General features: G+C 45.0%; 1 long non-coding RNA gene and 2 other non-coding genes across 5 annotated transcripts; all 3 read right to left on the minus strand.

The window, feature by feature from the left end:
* Positions 1 to 138: 138 nt before the first annotated feature.
* Positions 139 to 8,821, minus strand: LOC134491530 (uncharacterized). Of its 3 annotated transcripts, XR_010067338.1 has the most exons (5): positions 8,663 to 8,821; positions 7,984 to 8,149; positions 5,586 to 5,638; positions 4,156 to 4,241; positions 139 to 2,726 (listed from the first exon to the last, which is right to left on the minus strand). It is a non-coding gene; the product is annotated as an uncharacterized LOC134491530 (long non-coding RNA). The 3 variants fall into 3 exon arrangements; XR_010067337.1 differs by lacking the exon at positions 4,156 to 4,241; XR_010067339.1 differs by lacking the exons at positions 4,156 to 4,241; positions 7,984 to 8,149.
* On the minus strand, positions 5,372 to 5,500 carry LOC134492604 (small nucleolar RNA SNORA13). The gene has a single exon (XR_010067480.1). It is a non-coding gene; the product is annotated as a small nucleolar RNA SNORA13 (small nucleolar RNA).
* On the minus strand, positions 7,417 to 7,557 carry LOC134492605 (small nucleolar RNA SNORA13). Its single transcript, XR_010067481.1, has one exon. It is a non-coding gene; the product is annotated as a small nucleolar RNA SNORA13 (small nucleolar RNA).
* Positions 8,822 to 22,005: the final 13,184 nt, after the last annotated feature.

The raw sequence follows: 22,005 nt of genomic DNA on the forward strand, positions 1-22,005 counted from the left end.
ACATTTGAAGGAACTGACTGCAATAATCTCAAACATATGCTTCTCTTTTCCCTAAACTACAGTGTTAAAATTATTTAATTTTTGTATGCATTGTATCACTGGATTACTTTTATTAGTCACTGACCAAAATCCAACAAGTTAACAGATAAAACAAAATAGTTTACTTCATGATCATTAATAAAAAAAATACCTGGTTTTACAAACAGTACAGCAAAATTTGGCTGCATTCAAAGAAACCTTTTGCATCAAATCAGAGAGGAAAGCTAAGTCCAGTAGCCAAAGGTTGTCCTCAAACTGCTCAACAGTGAAACATTATAAACGTTATTTCATCAATCAGATTTTAAAATACACTGCATGCACAATTAGGCAAGTTGTATTTTTGAGGATGAATTTCATTATTGAACTACAGTGCTCTCAATCCAAAAATGTTAATAAACCTCAAACCTGAATATTTAAGAAAGTGAAAGTGAGGTTTTGGCTTTCTTAGGAGCGCGCGTGTGTGTGCAATTATTGGGTAACTTAGTGTGCAGAATTATTATGCAACTAAATGAAAAACGAGAATTGCCCTATCTCACTCGTTTATTTTCACCTGTTAAAGTGAGAATACACAAACAACTCAAAATTTACAAATAAACATTTCTGACATTGCAAACAAAAAATCAGTGACCAATATAGCCATCCTTTGCAATAAGAGTCATAAGCCTTCCATTCGAGTCTTGTCAGTTTCTTGATCTGTTGACGATCAACTTTTTGTGCAGCAGCAACCACAGCCTCCCAGACACTGTTCAGAGAGGTGTACTGTTTTCCTTCACCGTACATCTCCCGTTTGAGAAGGGCCCACAAGTTCTCAATAGGGTTTAGGTCAGGTGAGGAAGGGGGCCATGTCATTATTCTTTCATGTTTGAGCCCTTTACTGGCTAGCCACGCAGTGGAGTACTTCGATGCATGTGATAGAGCATTGTCCTGCATAAACATCATGGTCTTCTTGAAAGATGCAGACTTCTCCTGTACCACTGCTTGAAGAAAGTGTCTTCTAAAAACTGGCAGTACGTTTGGGAGTTGATTCGGAGTCCATCTTCAACCCGAAAAGGTCCAACTAGCTCATCTTTAATACCACCAGCCCATACCAGTACCCCACCTCCACCTTGCTGGCATCTGAGTTGATGTGGCGCTCTGTGCCTGTTACTGATCCAGCCACGGGCCCATCCATCTGGTCTGTCAAGAGGCACTTTCATCTCATCAGTCCATAAAACCTTTGAAAAATCTGTCTCCAGATATTTCTTGGCCCAGTCTTGCCATTTCAACTTATGTGTCTTCTTCAGTGGTGGTGGAGTTTCAGCCTTCCTTACCTTGGCCATGTCTCTGAGCACTGAACACCTTGTACTTCTGGGCATTCCAGGTAGGTTGCAGTTCTGGAATATGACAGCACTGAAGGATAATGGGTTCCTGATAGCTTCACGTTTGATTCTTTTCAAACCTTTGGCAGCTAATTTGCATCTTTTTCTCAACACGTTTCTTGCAACCCTGTTGACTATTTGCAACAAAACTTTTTATGGTTCTGTGGTCACGCCCCAATATCTTAGCAATTTCAAGAGCGCTGCATCCCTCTGACTTTTAAGAGTCAAGTTAAATCTCTTTTTTGGCCCATTTTGCCTGAGGAAAAGCTGCTGCCTAATAATTATGCACACCTTGATATAGGGTGTTGACCTCCTTAGGTCACACCCTCCCTCATTACACAAATACACATCACTTGCTATGCTTATATCCAATAAGCATTCAGGTTTATACAGTTTGGAGGTGGAAAATATGCATAAAAATGATGCTATGGTCAAAATACTCACTTGCCTAATAATTGCGCACACAGTGTACAGCCAGTACCTTTGCTCTATTATCCAAGTAAGTATTATCTAAGCACCTGAAGTTTGTGAAATGAGGCTGATGTTCTCAACATCAGTGCTAACATCTTCCATAGTATTGCAATAAAAAGCCTGTGCTGCAAGGAGACAGCCGGAGTAGAATTTATATTTTTGCAGCAAAATCTAGAACAAGTTTGAATTGCACAAGTCGAGCACCGAATACATTCTGATGAATATGAAATGAAGTTGGAAGATGTTTACCCTTTCTTGCAAAGGACAATAAACTCTTTAGTGAAGTGCGCTATAGTTAGTGTCCCGTCAAGTACTGATAGATGTCAATTTGTGAAAAGGCAAAATTGTTTCCAGAAGATAGCTTTTGAGATATATCCTCACCTCTTGTTCTTTCTTTCAAATACAGGGATTTGAATAGCTCTTCTTTCAGAGAAAGGTCACTGAATATCATCTTTGCAATGACTGCCAGCTGGGAAATCTGCTATGTCTTTGGATTCCTCAAACTGAAGTGAAGTCCAAAGACATTTCTGTAAAGTATTTTACAACTGGTGTTTGAGATTGTCCCATTTCATCCAGAAATGGTATGATGTTCAAATTGCTGCAATTATTTCCTTTTTATTTGAAAAATAGCAGCAGCCAAAAATGCCTCTTTCAACAGCTTGCCATCCTCAAAAGACTTTTTTCCCCTTGGGAAATAAATCTGCAGGTTTGAAAGATGCCACAGCACTATTCTTGGATTGCGCTGCAGGCCTAGCGCACAGTTGCTGTGAACTGCCTCAGAACAATGGCTTCTTTTGACGGTCGTTATGCAAAAAGTCAATCTTCTGTCTTTTACTTTCGGGTTCACTCATTCTACAGCTGCATGGAACAGGAAAAATATGCATTTACTCAGAAATGTCCAATATTTTGAGCTTGCTTCCTATTAAAGAAAATGGAGCATGCTGGTATTTAAACAAATATCCCCAAAAGGAGGAAAGTCAACCACCAAACCATGGCAAGAATTGCTAGTCTTTGTTCTGCCTCTGTTCCGCCCAAGGCTGCTACATTTTCTACTTAGTTCTCCTCTGTGTTAAGGTTCACCAAGTCCTGAGCCTGCCTAAGCTGGTTAGTCAGCATGAAACAACAACAGAATGCAGCAATAAACCCTTTTTTGCTTCCAAAGACGCTGGTGTTACGTCTGTAGGAGTAGCTGAAGCCAAAGGCCATCTGCTTCCTCCACAAGCTACAGTAAGCCAAGCAGGAATGGGGAATCAGTGACTCTCGAAATGTTGAACTACAAATTGCAGCAGAGCAAGAGGCCATGATGAGAAATGCTGGAAGCTGTAGCCCATTCCAGCTTTCAGAGTCTTGCTGTGTAATTTAACTAGCTTTTGTTTTTAGAATCTTTCCTTTTGTCTTCCTAAGCAGCACGTGTAGGAGCAAGTTCTACTAAATTCACTGGGAATTATTCCAAATAGTCTCATAGAAGGCTTTGCAGTATATTCCTTCCCCAGCCTGACACGTGCATGGAGCATTACTGATAGAAGAACAAGGAGGAAATTTGAGGTGATATGGTGTTACCTGAAATATGGGGAGGGAAATAGTGTTCGTGCATGTTTAGAAAAGGTATATAACCATGTAACAGGAAGAGGGGCATACTAAGTTTTATTTGTAGCGAAAGTCCAAACTGAGAGAGACAGAGGCAAGGAAATGGTTAGACAGACGGAAATGGTTAAAAAACCAGAAGGAACAGTGAGAGAATTTGTAAGGATAAACTCAGGTGACTGGAAAGCCTGTTAAGCTTCCAGAGCCCCATACACTGGACCAGTACCTCTCACTGCCAAACTCCTAGTTTTCCTGTTTGAGGGTGCTGGTGAAAACATTACAGTGCAACCTTTCCAATACTCTGTACATAATCACAGTCAACATTGTGTTATTCTACTTTTCAAATTTTGGAATTTCCGCTTTCAAAATGATGAAGCTCCAGGAAATATGGGACGACAGTAATTTGGTGATCATGTTAGAAGACTTGGGGGAAAAGTGAATGAGCAAAGCAAAGCCATTCCACCCAATGCCTGTCACTGCATGAATTCTGCCACCTTTCAGGTTTATACTAAGACCAGAAATGATTAATTATTTTCTTACCACATTACTCTAGGCTTCCTTGGGAGGAAAAGCAATGTATACAAGAATTTAAAAAAAAATAAATCAACCATAAAACAAAATAAAAAGTTTGCAGCATCTTTCCTGTACAACAGTTAAAACAAAAACAAACACATTTGAAACTAGGCAGACTGAAATACTTTACCCTCAAATGTTCCGTAATGAAATGCTGCTTCAGCTAGTAAGATCCAGAAGTGGAACCATGATCAGCCCAGCACCTCTCTGGTTGATCTTAACACACAGTTAGGCTAATATGTATTTGCATTCCCATAACAAGGGGAAGAAAATGGCTTATAAACAGTACATTTTCTTCAAGTAAGACAGAACAGTTCTTTCCTACTACAGTGAACAGTATCAAAATGATGTCCTAGCACGAAACAACCGTTTCTATTGATTTTAAAAGATGCAAGGACTGCAGCATAGCTTAACATGATATACAATCCAGATTTGAAGTAGAAAAGGTGATCTGGAGAAACAGGAACAATCACAATTGTCAGCAATTCCCTACACATTCCAACACACTTTTTCCTGGGCTGCTGAGCAATTTCAGGAGAAAAGCATATTCAATTCAAGAGGTATGACATGCATACTTATGCACACTCTAAATCAATTTTTCCCCTTCAGATCTGGATCACTACAGAGTCTTGTCATCTCATGATGCTGCGCCATTCCTGGAAGCAGTCTGAGGGGAAGATAAGGTAGGGATAGGAGTGGGAAGCCTCTCAAAGCCAAACCACTCCTATTCCAACTGGTAATCGTCCGCAAAACTTGAAAAATGCAGCAAAATCTTGCCATTGAAATATGGAAGTTCTGCAGCCAAATTTCAATGGCATCCTTGCAAGGAACGAAAACTGGTGTGCTAGAGGGCAGAGAGCCAGCTATACAGGAGAAGTACTGCATTAAGGTAAAACAGCTTTTGGGCAGAATACCTGAAAGCAAGTCAGCAAAATTGTATCCTAACAGACTCCCATATAGTTTTTAATATCACCACCCCAAAATACAACCCCAAATAGCACTGAGAGGTATATGCTTAGAAGAGTGAAAGTTCAAGGAACCCACTGGTTGTCTTAACTGCATAATGTTAACGAAGAACAACACATAACAGTATAAAAGCACAAGCTATGTCAAAAGAATTTCCTAACATTTGGTATTTTTTGAAGAAATAACAGTAACGATGTTGATTGCATGCCAAAATGTATATTATATAAAAACCAGAGGAACAGCATAGACATATTTTAGGTATAGATATTTTGACTTGAGGCAAAAATAAAGATCGTATCTATAGGATCAACCGTAACTTCAAATTTTAAAAATCAAACTATGCCTGCAGATGCTGAAGAAACATAATTTTCTTCAAAGGATTATGTTCTAGCTGAAATGCAGAGAAAAATGAATAATTCACTTATGAACACATGACAACTAGAGTTGATATATGCCTTTTCTGACACCACATTCACCAAAAGGTGGTGTGAATGGGCAACACAAAGGCAAAATTTTACACCCTGAAATTCTAAATCAATTATGTTTAATCTATTAACTATCTGATAAAAAAGAAAGCCTTTGTAGGGTCCATACCTGCATCCTACACATTATTTGACATTCAAAATGGCAGCTGTTTCTGCTTACATCTGAAAAACACAAAAGAAATGGATCACTGTTTACTTGTATTGCTGCAAATCATTCCATAGTAGTAATAAAATCTCATAGTTACAACCTGAGCTAAAGGGAGAGAAGAGAAAGGAAACTTTGACAAATATAGTTGGCCATCTAGTTGTGTGACCCCAAATGTTAATGTAGAATGGAGAACAGCTAAGGAGTTCTGCTCTAGGAATTGTCCCACACAAGTAGCTTCCTCCATAAGTAATTTCTTCAGGGAAACCATTTATTTACTATTACGGCAATCCCTTATTCTGTGATCAATTCTGCTTTCTTCTGTGAACAACTGGTGCTCTACATGAAGGCCTCCTTCATTTCATTTTCTAAACAACTCTGTGAGGTAGGGTAGATTATGTTAGGAAATAGTGGACTGCCCTTAAATCACACAATTAATGTGGACAAGTAGGCTCTCAAACCTAAGTTTTCCAAATCCTTAATGATGGTAACACACTACTTTTCAGCAAAAGTAGACAATTATATTCCCCATTATTTTCTAGCTCCAAAGACCAGAAATGATGGTAATGCTGTGGCAGTGATCCAGATTCAAAGTGGAAAAGGTGATTCAGAGCATGCACATGACACTTGTGGGCATCTCCTTAAATCACATACATTCTTTGTATCCTTTGGAACCAAGTGGGAGCTTAAAAGACAGCTTCACAGGTGCAATGTGAGTCACTGTGCATGCACCAAATAACATTTTCCCCTTTGAATCCAAATCACTGCACAACACTAATCTATAGGGTTGAGATTTTCAGTCTGCTTTTTAATATTATTTTAAATGGTTTTTTAAAAACATAAATTAGGTGTATTAAGCTTCCCTAAGTTTAGTGACCTATTTTACAGCTTAAATTGTCTCTGGGGGGATCATAATTCTGCTGTTAATTTTGGCACCATAATCCTGGAAACTGCATGTTGCTTATGAGACATGAATTACCAAATTCTGTTTTTACTTCAGTGAACCATCTATACCAATATATCAGGGAATGCTGCACTTAACTTTGACATTCTTTTAAGTCAGGAATTGGTAATATGGCACCCACAACACCCCTTGGTACTTAAGAGAGCTCACATTCCCATGAGACCACCAGATTTCATATGAGAATCTTTAAGATCTGATGAGATTACAACCCTTCTTAAATGTTCACTTTTTAAAAAAATAATGCATATTTTTCTGGTATCTACATCATTCATTGCTAACTGCCACCAGAAAATATGGTTGACCAGTTAAATAATGTGTACAGAACACAATGAATCCACAGGAAGATCACAAACTAAATTAGTCTTTTCTTTCAGTGCCAAAGAACCATTAGTTCCTTACACTAAGCAAGAAAATCCCATATGCCTATTATCATGATACAAATGCTATACACAATTATTGCTCACCCAATAATTTCTGAATTGGTAGATAGATTAAATTACTTTAGTTCACTACACGCTATTAAGTAACACAAGATACAGAAGCACAAGAGTACTTTGGGCCAAATAAGATGCAATGCCTTTCACACAATTGTCAACTACATGTGGTATTTTGGCTTGTTTAAATACATATTTATGGGGAGTGCTGGGGGCCTTTTTTAACCCTTTGTCTTTCTCAGTGATCCTAGCTTGGAATAGACCCTACTTTATAAACTGCACTAGGAAGTGTTTGCAAAAGCAAAGGATTTATTTTTATATAAATATATTATTTATTTTTAAAGAAACTTACACAATGGAATATTTAAATTTATCTTTGATTTTAAGATAAATATAGTATTGTTCCATATGCAGCAAACCCCAAAGGAATAATTCCTAGTGTTGCAAAGAAAAAGGCTGCAAGAGGGGAAAGTTGCTTTATGCCTTCTCTGACACCACATTCATTAGCAACCAAAATGAATGGGCAACACTAAAGGCAGGAACAGAAATTAATTGTGCAAATATGTGTGCTTCCATACTCACGCATGATACAGTAAGAAAGACAACGCTTTGTGCATCGAGTTTAACAAGAGTGTTGTACAGGACTCAATCTGCCAGGAAAATATGGAGCTGTAGCTCAGTGTTTCTCAACCTCATCAACTTTTAAGATGTATGGACTTCAAGCTGGCTGAGGAATTCTGGGAATTGAAGTCCATACATCTTAAAAGTTGATGAGGTTGAGAAACAGTGCTGTAGCTCAACACACCAGGAAGGCACCAGATTAGATATAAGTAACTTGGAACAATCCTTGCCCAAGCAAAAATCACACACATGCACCCCTGGGAAAAACCAGTCATCTCCGAACCAACCTTCCACGTCCAAACCAGGCGGATGCAGGGTTTTCCCACTGCGAGGTCATACTCACCACGTGTTCCCGCTTGTCACGTGTTTCACGATCGGCTACCAAGTACGCGCCCTGCCAGAGCAAAGTCACGACTCGGTCGCGGCAGTCGCCGCGCTCCCACTTCCCTCCGGGGACCCTCCAAGGTAGCGCCGCGCGCCTGGGCCCAGAGGCCTGTGCGCCACTTTGCCTAGAGAAGAAGTGGCTTAATGGTGGTGCATTTATTACCTACCCGAGGATATGTCCCTACGGTTTTTTGTTTTTGCACCAGCTTAGTTCTAACCGCGCGTTGCGTCGAGCGGCTGAATGCAGGAACGGGGCTGCCTTTAAGTTGCAGTCCTAACTCCGCTCCATAAACTGCAGCCAAGAATTAGTGGCATACGCTCATGCGATAGAACTTTACTCACACGGCTCAGTTCACTTGTGAGCAAGATTTCTACAACACTGCAGGCCAGGTTTCCCCCAATCCGGAGGCCGCCGTACTTGTCACACCGCAACTCGGGAACTGTGGTGCAAACAAGATCTTCCCGCCCAGGTTGAGAGCAGCTCTACTTCTGTCTTTCCCAGCCCTAAAAACACGGTCTTGTCTACGCGCTTCCATCCTCTCCCAGGCTGCAGCGCTCCACCGCCCTCTCCTGTGTCGCCAATGCAGGCTGTCCACCTCGCCTCCGCCAGCAGATCTCCCATGACCCGCCTCGCTTACCTCCATTACTGCCGAAACGCAACCTCGCTCGCGCGCAAGAAAGAGAAGGGCTTCTTTCCCCGCCTTCGGTTCCCTTTATGCTTTGCTCCAGGACAAACCATTGCCAGAACAGCGGGGGTGGAAAGGCAGGGCAACTGCTCTCGGCGAGAAGTTAAAGCGGAGGAAAGACGTCTCCTTAGCCCGTCACTGTAAATCTGCACGTACAGAACGCGCGACGCTTCGCTCACTTTCCTCCGGAATAAGCAAAAAAAGGGTGAGGATTGTACCAACTACGGATATCTCTCTCCGCCCCCTACCAACGGTTGATAAACCACAGGATGCATTTTCACAAGGCTAGAGGAATGTATTTTTTCTAATGTCTATATTGCCTGTATAGACTTTTTTTTTTAATTGCAGGCCTGGGAAATTCTGGGAGTTAAAGTCCACACATACTAAAATTACCAAGTTTGAAAAACACTGACTTAGGTCATATTTTCAAAATAACAAAACGTAATGGGTACAAAATCCTGTTTCCACCCCTTTTTTCCCAAGTGATCATTTCTCCCTTGATTCAATGGGCAACTGGCAAGGAAAATGGGTTAAAAGTAATCTTATCTAAAGGTTTTCAGAAAAAAACTGAACAGCTCTGAGGGCATACTTGGACCACATAAACTTGAACTGGAGTCTTTAGTCTTCTCAAGATAGCTATAAAATCATTGTTGGTTAAAATGAGTCCCCTATGTTTATCATAGGTAAAGGTAAAGGTTTCCCTTGACATTAAGTCCAGTCGTGTCCAACTCGAGGGGGCAGTGCTCATCTCCGTTTCAAGCCAAAGAGCCGGCGTTCGTCTGTAGACCCTTCCGTGGTCATGTGGCCGGCATGACTAAACAGAACGCTGTTACCTGCCCGCCGAAGCGGTACCTATTAATCTACTCACATTTGCATGTTTTTGAACTGCTAGGTTGGCAGGAGCTGGGACTAGCAATGGGAGCTCACCCCGTCATGCGGATTTGAACCGCCACCTTCCAATCAGCAAGCTCAGCAGCTCAGCGGTTTAACCCGCAGTGCAACCGCGTCCATATGTTTATCATACAGGGCCTATTTACTACCATTGTTCCTAGGATATTACAAGTTGAAAATTAATGCCAAATGAGAGTTTTTACAGCAAAAGTGACTTTACCTCTTGTTTGTTTTAATGGAAAAAATACAAGGATTCTGAAGAGCCAAAAAAGAAAAAGAAAATTAGAACACTTCTGAAAAACTAGAAAAGATGTCCTAATTCCTGGCTTTAAATGTGACTTGCAGTCATGCCAATTAACTTATGTTGCACAAAAGAATGGTTTTGATTAGAGAAAACCTAAGATGTATATCTGAAAGGAACAGTCTCCTTTTTATGGAGATTTATGTTGTAGGGAAAACAACAAAGCATTCTGTGGCACTCTGATGATTAACAAATGCATTATGGTACAAGCATGAAGTGTTACCCTAATTTGGCAAATGACTATGAGAAGGAAAAAGAGGGAGTAAGAACAGAGGTACATGCCATGCAAAACACATGCTTTGCTGAAGCAGTTCTCCTAGATTTCTAGAAGCTTGTACATGTAACGATTGCCTACCCTAATAGACTCAGACTCACAAGCAGGAACTTAATGATATCTGATTTATTAAAGAATAGTATGCAAATACAGAGAAAGCTGAGAATGAGCAAAAGCGCGCCAAATACGAACTAAAAACCCTCGGCTCAAATGTAATCCCTCCGCTCACCCTGCCGTTGCAAACTCCCCCCCCCCCCAGGTGCTGGTAACCGTTTCTGCTGATGTCCTGGGAAAGGAACCTTGAACACACAAGATAACCCAAACACATTCCAATCCAGCTGCTAACATATAACAATCCCACGAGATGGAATCCTCCTCCCCTCCCAGACAAAACACACATCAGCCAAATGACATGCGAAACGTTACGATGTACCGGCAACATTGGAATGTTGAACATGACATACCGCCCCCCCAAAAACACTAAGGAGCAGGTTTCAGAGGATAAGCTAGATGAAAGCATCTAACTAAAACAGGAGAGTGAACATCACGGGCAGACACCCACTCAGGGTGGGGAAAGTGTTTCCACCGAATGAGGTACTGCAGGGTGCCACAAAGTCGGTGAGAATCAAGGACTTCCTTCACCTCAAAATGTTGCTGTCCGTCAATCATGATCGGAGCAGGAGGTGGGGGTTGCGGATGCCAATGGTGGGAGTGGTTGACAGGCTTGAGCAAACCAATGAAAAACAGGATGTAAACGTTTCAGATTGTGTGGCAAATCCAGTTTAAACGTGACAGGGTTGACAACTCCCACAATGGGAAAAGGACCAACAAACTTAGGAGCCAACTTTTTCGAGGGCTGAGGGGACTTAATGAACTTGATGGAAAGGTAGCGCTTATCACCAACTTTAAAAGCAGGTTGAAGGGCTCGTTGCTTATCAGCGTGCAATTTATAGGCAGATTGGGCATCAGCCAATGCCTGCTGAATCACTGGCCATGAATCTGCCAGTTGAGCAGCCCAGTCAGAAGCAGAGCAGGGCTGTGCGGGGGGTTGAGGCAACTCAGGAATGGGAACAAAATCCCGTCCAAAAACAATATGGAAACGGGTGTGCCCTGTGACCTGATAGACGGTGTTGTTATAAGCCACCTCAGCAAAAGGTAGCAGATCAACCCAATTATCCTGCTGATAGTTGACAAATGCCCTCAAGAATTGTTCCAGGGTGGAATTAAGAACCTCCGTAGATCCGTCAGTCTCTGGATGCGACGCAGTGGACAACGCCTGCTTGGTGCCCACCAGCTTCAAAAATGCCTTCCAAAATTGGGAAGTGAACTGTGTCCCGCGGTCCGTGACCAAGCGGGAGGAGCTACCGTGAATCCGGTAGATGTGGATTAGAAAAAGACGGGCCAATTGCTGAGCAGACGGAATAGAAGCACATGGAATGAAATGGGCTTGCTTGGAAAAGTAGTCCTTTACCACCCAAATCACAGTCTTTCTCTGACTAGGAGGCAAATACACAATGAAGTCCATAGAAACCTCCTCCCATGGACGGGAGGGGCTGGCCACCGGCTGCAGCAGCCCGTGTGGCTTACCCCCCTTCTGTTTTGACATGGCACAGACAGGACAAGAAGCAACATAACTTTTTACATCACGTCTCAATGTGGGCCACCAAAATTGGTGGCGTACCAGATGCAAGGTTTTGACAAACCCAAAATGACCAGCCACTTTATCATCATGAGACCTAATCAAAATTTCCCTTCACAAACTGTCAGGGACATAGAGGCGGTTTTGCTTCCAAGCTAAGCCTCTGTCAAATGTAACATTGTCTCTATTCGCTTACAACCAAGTATCAGATTTCACCTCTAGCAGAAACTGTTGTTGCAATTGCGAAGGAATTGGCGTCCTTCCCCCAGCCTGTGAACCTGAGCTGGGGGCAGCTGCGCACGAGTTTGACTGTGTGTGACAGCTTGCAAACCCAATTGGGATTTTGTCCACAGTGTACCCACAACGTCAGGTGCCTGGACTGAATCCTGGGGCAGGCAGGAAAGTGCATCAGCGAGGAAGTTTTTCTTGCCCGGAATGAATTTCAACTTAAAGTCAAAGCGACTGAAAAATTGAGCCCAGCGGATCTGCTTAGGACTGAGCTTACGGGGTGTGCTGAGCGCTTCCAAATTTTTATGGTCAGTCCAAACCTCAAAAGGACATTTAGCCCCCTCTAATAGGTGGCGCCATGCCTCCAAAGCAGCCTTGACTGCAAAAGCTGCTTTCTCCCAAACATGCCACCGCCTTTCCGTCTCGGAAAATTTCCAGGACAGATATGCACACAGCTTCAGGCGGTTGTCAGCATCCGCTTGCAGCAAGAGCGCTCCAATTGAGAAATCGGAAGCATCCACTTGAACCACAAAGGGTTTAGTGGGATCAGGGTGTTGAAGAATGGGTTCAGCAGTGAACAGGCTTTTGAGTTTGTCGAAAGCCAACTGGCAGTCAGGTGTCCAATTGAGCAATGCCCCCAGGTTCTTTACCTTGCGTGTGTCCCCGAACCCCTTCGTACGTAACAAGTCAGTGAGAGGCAACGCAATTTCAGCGAACCCCTGGATGAATTGGCGGTAATAGTTGGAAAACCCAAGAAAACTTTGGAGCTGCCTGCGGGTGTGCGGGCACTCCCACCCCAAAATAGCTTGAATCTTCGCAGGATCCATCTCAATGCCTCTGTCAGAGATCCTGTACCCCAGGTAGTCAAGCTGAGTCTGATGAAATTCACACTTAGAAAGCTTAGCATAGAGCTCAGCCTTTCTCAGTTTGCTAAGCACCTGTTTCACCAAGCGCTCATGTTCCTCTTCCATTTCAGTATAAATCAAAACATCATCCAAATAGACCAGTACACCCTTGAACAAATGTTCATGTAACACTTCATTGATCAATTGCATGAACACCCCTGGTGCCCCCGCCAACTCAAAAGGCAAAACTTTATACTGAAAAGAACCCAGTGGACAATTGAAAGCAGTCTTCCATTCATCCCCCTCCCATATGCGGATGCAGAAATAGGCTTCCCGCAAATCCAGCTTAGAGAAGATTTTCCCCTTAGCCAGATGTGCTAACATGTCTTTTATTAATGGCAGAGGATATTTGTTTAATATCGAGACCACATTTAATCCGCGGTAATCTGTACAAAGTCTCAATGTCCCATCCTTCTTCACTCAAAACAAGACAGGGGCGCCCACTGGTGAATTTGCTGGTTCAATAAAACCCCTGGCCAAGTTTTTGTCCACAAACTCCCTCAACGCTGCCAGTTCCTTTTGAGTCATGGCATAAATTTTTGGTTTGGGCAGTTGAGTGTCGGGGACCAACTCTATTGCACAGTCAGTTTTTCGATGGGGTGGGAGTTGGTCCGCTTCTTTCTCACCAAACACATCCGCAAAGCCTTGGTATTGCTCCGGCAAGCCCTCCAGTGGTGTGACAGCGAAATGCGGGGTTGCTGCCGCCGCCCTCCCCACTGCAGCCTCCGGAGCGTCGTCCTCCCCAGGGGCTTGATAGAAACCATCCCCAAAAGTCAAAGTTCTGTGTACCCAATTTATATAGGGGTTTTGTTGGACCAACTAAGGAATCCCCAGAATGACTAAGGGATGCCCCACAGGCGCCACCACAAACGGCAGCCCCTCACGGTGGCTGCCCATTTGCAACGCCACCATGCCCGTGTAATGGGTGACCGGTTTCCCCCCCACCATAGAACCATCCAGCTGGGTGAAAATCATGGGATGTTGCAGTGGAAAGCTGGGTAACTCCAAAGCAGCCACCATGTCAGGGTGCATCAAGCAACACGAACACCCCGAATCGATCAATGCCCAAACTTCAACGGTTCTTGTGCGGGAGCCTAACTTCACTTTCACATTCAGTGTGGGATAGTTGGCACTCACCGAAACATGTTCGCGCCCATCCTCCACCACCTGCCCACAGGCGCTCCTTAGAGCAGGTGGCTGGCGTTTCCCGCCGGCTGGTGTAGATCAGGCTCCCCCTCGCCCCTGAAGTAAGGAACCTCCTCCACTTCAGTTTCAGCCATGGCTGCCTTCATTTTCCTGGGTAGGGAGGGAGATTTCCCCATCGGCTTCCCCGAACGATCATCGGTCTTGCCCTTTGGGCACGCTGCTGCGCAGTGACCTTCCTTTCCACATCGGAGGCACTGCCCTTTCGCATAGCGGCGCTCCCTCTCCTCCTCCCAGGCACGTTGACCGGACATTCCAGTAGGCGCAGCAGAGCGGGAACCCTTGCTGAGCCTGGAATATCTCATCACCTTCCTGTGAGCGAAGGTTTCATGGGCATGCTCAGCCTTCCCTGCCAACTGTATCCATTCATACAGGGTATCTGGGTCGTCCCTACTGAGCGACCACCTCAGGACCTCCGTGTTCAGACCGTCCTTAAAAAGTTCTATTAAGGTAAATTGGGACCAATCCTCAACCTTCCCAGCCAGAGCCTTAAATTCCAGAGCATAGTCTGCTACCGATCGTGGCCCCCGGCTAAGCTCCCTCAGCACCCGTTTTGCCCTTTCTTTAGCTAACGGGTCTTCAAAGTGTAGCTTCAACGCCCACAGGAATTCTTCGAACTCCTCCAGCTCAGGGGCACCTGATTGACATAACTGCACATACCAATCGGCAGCCCGCCCCTTGAGCTTAGTGGCAATGGCATTAATCTTGGCTCTTTCTGAACAAAAATACGGTTCCCATTCATCCATATAACTCCTTGCATTGGTAAGGAAGAACGATAGCTTAGTTGGATCTCCATCAAATTTAACTGTAAAGTCCTTAACCCCCACTCTGGGCAGTCCCTTCGCCACAGCTGGGCGGTCGGACTTTTTTTTAGCTCCCAGGGATCTCCGCTCTCGAGGAGGGGACCTTGAAATTCTCACCCTCAGCGCCCTTGCCTCCTCTCTGCGCCGGGTCCTACTCCTTTCCTCCGAAGAAGGTGGGGGCAAAGAAGGAGACGAATGCCTATTACTAGACTTCTCTCTCCTCCTCTCCTGGGGACCCCAGTCCATTGACATTTTCTGAAACATAAATTCTAGTGACTCCAATTTGGCCTCCACCAGTCTTATACGGTCAGGGGTTTGGGAATCCTCCTTTCCCTCCTGCCTCACCACAGTTGGGGAACTCGGGTACCGCTGTTTCCAAGATGTTTTGGACGTCCCTGGTAGGGGTCCCTGTGTTTCATCCCAGGTGACCAGTTCACCTGGCAACTCGCCAGTCGGTTCAGGGGCTCTTTTACCTCCAACCTCCTCTTCTCCCAGGCTGGAGCTCGACACCTCCTGAATTTCTGAGAGCTCCCGAGTGGGGACCCTCTCTGTTCTTATCACCATGGAGTCGGGTTCCCCCTCGCTCGATTCCTCGCTTTCCGTGGTTTGGGGATTTGGTTTGCTCATCGCTAGCACTTCTCCCTCACAAAATAAATCTGGAAAGGGGCTAACGGAAATTTTTTTGAGATTCTCAGCTTTATGTAAGGATTGCCTACCCTAATAGACTCAGACTCACAAGCAGGAACTTAATGATATCTGATTATTAAAGAATAGTATGCAAATACAGAGAAAGCTGAGAATGAGCAAAAGCACACCAAATACAAACTAAAAACCCTCGGCTCAAATGTAATCCCTCCCCTCGCCCTGCCGTTGCAAACTCCCCTCCCCCCCAGGTGCTGGTAACCGTTTCTGCTGATGTCCTGGGAAAGGAACCTTGAACACACAAGATAACCCAAACACATTCCAATCCAGCTGCTAACATATAACAATCCCACAAGATGGAATCCTCCTCCCCTCCCAGACGAAACATGCATCAGTCAAATGACATGCGAAACGTTACGATGTAACGGTAACATTGGAACGGTGAACATGACAGTACAGGATAATGGAAATCTTGCTTTGGGAGTAGAAATGCAGATGCTACGGATGATTTCAGATCCTTATTCAAGCCAGGGCCACAACTAGTGGGGGGCAACTGGGGCATGTGCCCCAGGCGCTGCACTGGTGGGACGCCAAAATGGGCGCGGAATCCATGTTTGCCCTGGGTGACACAGACCCTAGTTGCAGCCCTGATTCAAGCCGTTCATAGTGTTTCAAGTAAGGAATACAACTCGACAGATTCAGCTCCTTTCTGTAAAACATTTTACTTTTTTTCCAATGTACTTGTTTAATAAACAGGTAAATTGATTATAAAAGTGGCAGAATAGAAAGAGATGACAGCTGGAACTGGAGGCTGAAATACTAATAATCCGAGATGCACAGATGGACCACTTTATTAACAGAAAGTAACCAAGACTTAGAATAACTCATTATGAAAGTAAACATGGAAAATGAAAAATCCAGATTAATGTTAAACTCTTCGTTGTTGTCATTGCTAAAAAGGCATTGGGTGGCAGATCAATTCCTTGTAAGACTTTTTAATTATGACTGTTTTAGGGATATTAGTACCTTCTAGAGAATGAATGACCGCTGAATGCAGAAAATGTGGAAGGTGGGGGCTAGAAGTTGTGTTTTTGGAATATTTATTTATTCATTGCATTTCTTCACTGCTCATCTTGATACACGGCTCTGTCTTGTGGTTTGGAACAGCATGGATGGACATATATATTTGCCAAGAGAATGATTAGAGGAAGGGAGAAAGCATGAAGAAATCTGGAATAGAGCAATGGAGGACAGTGTAATTTATTCTCTGTTCCTGATAAAGTCCATCCTCAACTTGGCTAAGTTTCTCACAGCAGCAGCATTGGTGGAAGAGCAGATCCAGCAGTGTTTGTGAAAGCTGGGAGATGCAATGGAGTCATGGCCACTGGAGTTCTTATTGCCAATGTAGCAGCCATCGTTAACAACAAATCATAGTAGCTGAAGGACTGGCTATAAGGTACAGGATGGGGAAAGTGAGATGGTGGAGACATGGAGAAGATTGAAGCTTTGTCAATACCTGAATGAAAGAGGTGCACTGTCGCGTCGCGCGACCAGTCCTTCGCCCTTCGGTCTATGGGATTCCCTGGGGGGGAATGAGCCAACGATTCCCTCGCGAGGGTGAGGTCGAAAAAACAACGGTAGGTACAGGATTCTTTTGTGGTGAGAGACGCCACATCTCAGGAGGTTGCTGGTACTGCCTCCTGGTGCCACGCCCCCACCTCCTTTTATTCAGCAGTTCTATCAGGGCGGGGGAGTGAGTACAAAGAGAATAGGGAAATACAAGTCATGCCCTTATAAGGGAATATACAGCATTCTGAGGCTACGTGAGAGACATGCAATCTAGCTGTGCAGTAATGGAGTCAGGTTCGTCACATTTCCACCTTTTTTATTTAATTTTGTCCTCCCCCCAGAGGGTCTGAGTCGGGGAGCCAGGGACTCTTCAGTCCAAGGAGACCCATCCCAGCGTCCTCTCTCGGGGGGTAGTGTGACTGGGGGTCCTTGTCCATTTCCGATTCACTATCAGAGGACCATCCCAAGAGTGGTGTTTTCTCCATACCTACAGCAGTGACCAGGTGTTGAACAGCAAGCTTTGTCTCGGATACCTCTGAGTCCAATGTATGAAGTCTCTGCTTTAAGAAGCGGAGAACGCGACCCAGCACACAGGGGCCTATGGTGCATACGAGAATCAATAACAGGAGGGGCCCCAACAGAGTGGACAACAGTGTGGTTAGCCATGGAGAAATGCTAAACATATTTTGATACCATGACATGGATTGTTGGCGCTCCAATTCCCTTGTTTTTAAACGGGAATTGAGCTCTTTCATAGAGTCCAATACTACTCCTGAGTTGTCGGCATAAAAACAGCAGTCTTCCTTTAGAGCAACACACAGTCCCCCTTGTTTGAGGAACAGAAGGTCGAGACCCCTACGATTTTGCAAAACCACTTCGGATAGAGAGGTAAGGGAATCTTGTAGCGCCACAATAGATTGTTCGATGGCGCGAAGGTCAGTGTCAATGATAGCACTAAGGTGACGCAGGTTCTGATCATTGACAACAAGGGCTGACACACCGGTGGCGGCTCCGGCCGCACCTAAGCCCAGTAGGACTGATAAAGTTACAGCAGTCACTACTTCGCGCTTAGCCTTGAGGGGGTAATGAGGGGGCTCTAAAATGGAGATAAGTTCGTCAGGGGAATAGATAGAGATTTTGGGGAGTAGGAGCACCTGAATACAAAAGGCGTTAGTTCGTAACAAAGTATCACCATATACACATGCGGTGAGGCCAGAAGAACATGCCCAAACAGAGTTGTTCCCAGGGATAAAGTATTGCCCTGTCAAGCGGGCAGAGATATTACCAGAGGTAGTGTAGAGTACACCGTAGCCACCATGGCCGGTGTAACCGTTGATGTTCAAGCGATTATGTGGAAGATAGAGGGCACAGTGATCATGAGAAGAATTAAGGCAATATTGAGTATAGTTAGCAGGAACACGGCCAAGGCAGCAGCCCTGCCCTATTATAGAGGTGATAGTCAACGTGGTGTTTTGCCAGCGGCAGGAGGAGGCTGAGGTAGAGTTTCGGATAGGGTCAGGAGAACCGACTGCTTCATAGAATGGTGGAGAGGAAGACAAACAAAGCCAACATCGAGATGTGTTAGAAGCGGTGTGAACAAGGGAAAAGGAGGAGTTAAGAAGAGAGACAAGGGGGTTTTTTTGTTTGGTGAGGGGTTTAAGAAAGGTGGAGTGAATGTCGTCGGCATTGGGCCCAACAGGTGGGGACTGAGGGAGAGTGACCTGTCGTTGAATGTAGAATATGTTGCCATAATGAAACCCGGGCCATCCGGCATATATACGACCTCCCCATTTTACACCTGAGTCCCAGGCATTCCCCTGAGCTTTTCCTGCAGCAGTGAATTGTACAATAACCGGATTACATTTATTCCAACCCTGATTGGTCGCGGTGCACTCAATGTCCTCTCTCAACCGAGTGAGAGTGATGTAATCAGTCTTATACGGAGGGGTCCAGTAGATGTGGCCGGTGGAAACGCAGGACCAAGACTTGCAAAAGTAATCTGCTAAGCCTCCGCAGTCGTGCACGTGGTCAGGGCGGGTGTCATGTCCTGGGCACACATACAGGGGATACCTTTTAACGATGGAGTGGCTGGGCGGGGTGCTGTCCAGCCTCCTGTAGGCTGTCACTCCTAAAAGCATTTCTGAAAAGTCAAAATACAGGTTAGGGAAACAAGATACAATTGGGCTATAACAAAAGGAGGTATTCAGGATCTGACCCAAGGCATCGCAGATTGTCCAGGTGATACTGTAAGGGCGATGCGATCCCTGGGCGTCAGATGCCAGCAGGCGTCGTCCCTGCCAACGGGCGGGCTCAGGAAGGGAGAGTTGAAACAAGGTGAGCGTAAGGCGAGATGAGGTGGCGAACCCCTTAATTAATTTTGTTATTTCACAGTGATATTGTCCTAGATCGGTCAACTGTACGTTGGTGATAGCAAGGGTAGTTTGGCGAAAGTGATAAGTGATGGAGTAGGAATCGCCATCTTGGAGAAGAGTGTTGTTGCGAAACCAGCGCCAGAAGGTGCCTTTTCTTTTGATGGGAGAGCGTTGAAGACATTCCATGGCGTTGGATGCTGAGCTGCGGCCGATGGTGGCAGGGTAGCGTAAACGATGGGTTCGAATGAGAGAGGTTGTTTTAGGGTTCGTTGTGAGGGGAGCAAAGATGGAAGAGAGATAACAGAGAAGGAGGGTCAAGGAGGTGCTTGTCAGGAGGCTGCCCATGATATGGCCGAACACAGCGAGCAGGAACCCAGAGCACTCGATCAGGAAGTTGCACAGCAGCGTAGCCTTTTCCCCAGGTGACGAGTTGCGCAGGGCCTTTCCACTCAGGGCTGGGCAGTTGCCTAAAATAAACAAGGGGACGGGAAGAGGGAACTACTGGCTTAGAAAAGTGTCGAGATGCAGCCGTAGCAGGGGGGGTACCGGTAAGATTAAGGAAATTCAAGGTAAACAAGGTGAGATTAAGGATATTTTGTAACATCGGGAGGCTTGGGGGGCCTAAGGCCTTTTTCCCCGTTTGCCGATCAAGGGCATTCTTTAGGGTCTGGTTAGCCCTTTCCACAATAGCCTGACCTTGGCTGTTGAATGGTATACCGAATCTGTGGGTAATGGACCACTTACGGCAAAACTCAGCAAAGGGAGTGCTGACGTAAGCAGGGCCATTGTCAGTTTTCAAAGTTTTGGGACATCCCGATGTGACGAAAGTGCGAATACAATGATTGATTACGTTTTTCGTGGCTTCTCCTCTTTGCAAAGTTGCCAGGATGAATCCCGAATAAGTATCCACAGATACATGGATATACTTCCAAGGTGCAAAAGAGGGATAATGAGTGACATCCATCTGCCATGTGTCACAAGCTTGGATACCCCTGGGATTAACTCCCTCAGGGATGCACTTTGCCTGCAAACTGCAGGTTGGACATTGTTGAAGAATGGCGGTAGCTTCTTGATATGTAATGCCAAATTGGCGCACCAATGCTTTTTTATTTTGGTGGAAATAAGCATGGCTGTCCCCTGCTAAAAGCTGCGGAGGAAGAGGGGAAGAGGCCATAATTTTGCAAGCCTCATCTGCCATGTGGTTGCCTTCGGACAGGAAACCGGGTAGCTGTTGGTGGCTTCTAATATGCGCTACAAACAAAGGGGATGTTCTGTCCTTCAGGAGAGTTTGAAGCTGCAAAAAAAGCGTCATGAGAGAGGGGGGGGTAACAGGGGAAATATATGCATCAAACATGGCCACAGCCATTTGAGTGACATACATACTATCTAATATAACATTCAAAGGCTGTTCTGGGAAAAGGGACAAGGCTAACAGAAAAGCGGCTAACTCAGCCTGTTGGGCAGATGCTTGTGGGCCTGTTAGGCGTTTATGCCATTTGCAATTATTTTGCCATGTACAAGCCCCTATGGTTTTGGAGCCGTCTGTAAAAACAGTGAGGGCTTCCTTGAGTGGCTGCTGAACGAACGGCGAGGTTAGTGTGAAGGGTACTGTTCGCAACAGTTGCAATCGAGGATCAGGGGGAAGATGGCATGACACCTGGCCACACCAGTCCTCCAAGGCATCCTGCAATGCAGTGGAGTTTTGTAGGAGGGGTTCCCATTGAGTAACCTTAAGGGGAATGTACAGGGTGGAAACATCCAGTCCCATTAGGACTCTAATCCTCTTCCGGCCTTTCTCAACAAGAGAGGCCATTTGTGCTGCTCTGGTGATGATGGATGTCTTAGGTGTGTGTGGCAAGTGTAGCCATTCTAAAATATGTAGATGTTTGTTATCAGACGTTTGGACAATGATGGCAGTTAATAATTGATGTGTTGAAAGAATGGCAAGAGAGGGTGGTTTGTCAGTGAGCGCACGGTCCACCCATTGGGTCGTAAGGACGGCATTGACCTGTTGTAGGGCATGCAATTGTTGTTCTGTAAGGTACACCTTGTCAGCTGGGTTTGTCAAACCCACTAACGCTTGGAATAAAGGTGATAACATGGGTGTAGTTAAAGCGAGGTATGCGCGGGCCCAGTTAATGACCCCCAGACATTGTTGTAATTGGACCAAGGTGGTCGGCTGGGGAAGCGTGAGCATAGGTAGAAGTGGGGCAGCCGTGGAGGCTAAAACTTTGTGGCCTAGATATTGCATTGGATAACGAGACTGGACCTTTTCTGGTGCAACGTGCAACCCTGCCGTTGCTAGGGTGGCTAAAAGAATAGGAAAAGTTTTTTGAACTGTCCCTTTCGGGCCCTCAGCAGCGACTAAAATGTCATCCATATAATGATACACAAGAAAATGCGGAAATTGGGATCTATAGGGTTGCAATGCTTTATCGACAAAAAATTGGCACATTGTGGGTGAGTTC

The sequence above is a fragment of the Candoia aspera genome, chromosome 2 (genome assembly GCF_035149785.1).
Source record: "Candoia aspera isolate rCanAsp1 chromosome 2, rCanAsp1.hap2, whole genome shotgun sequence".
Lineage (NCBI taxonomy): Eukaryota > Metazoa > Chordata > Lepidosauria > Squamata > Boidae > Candoia > Candoia aspera.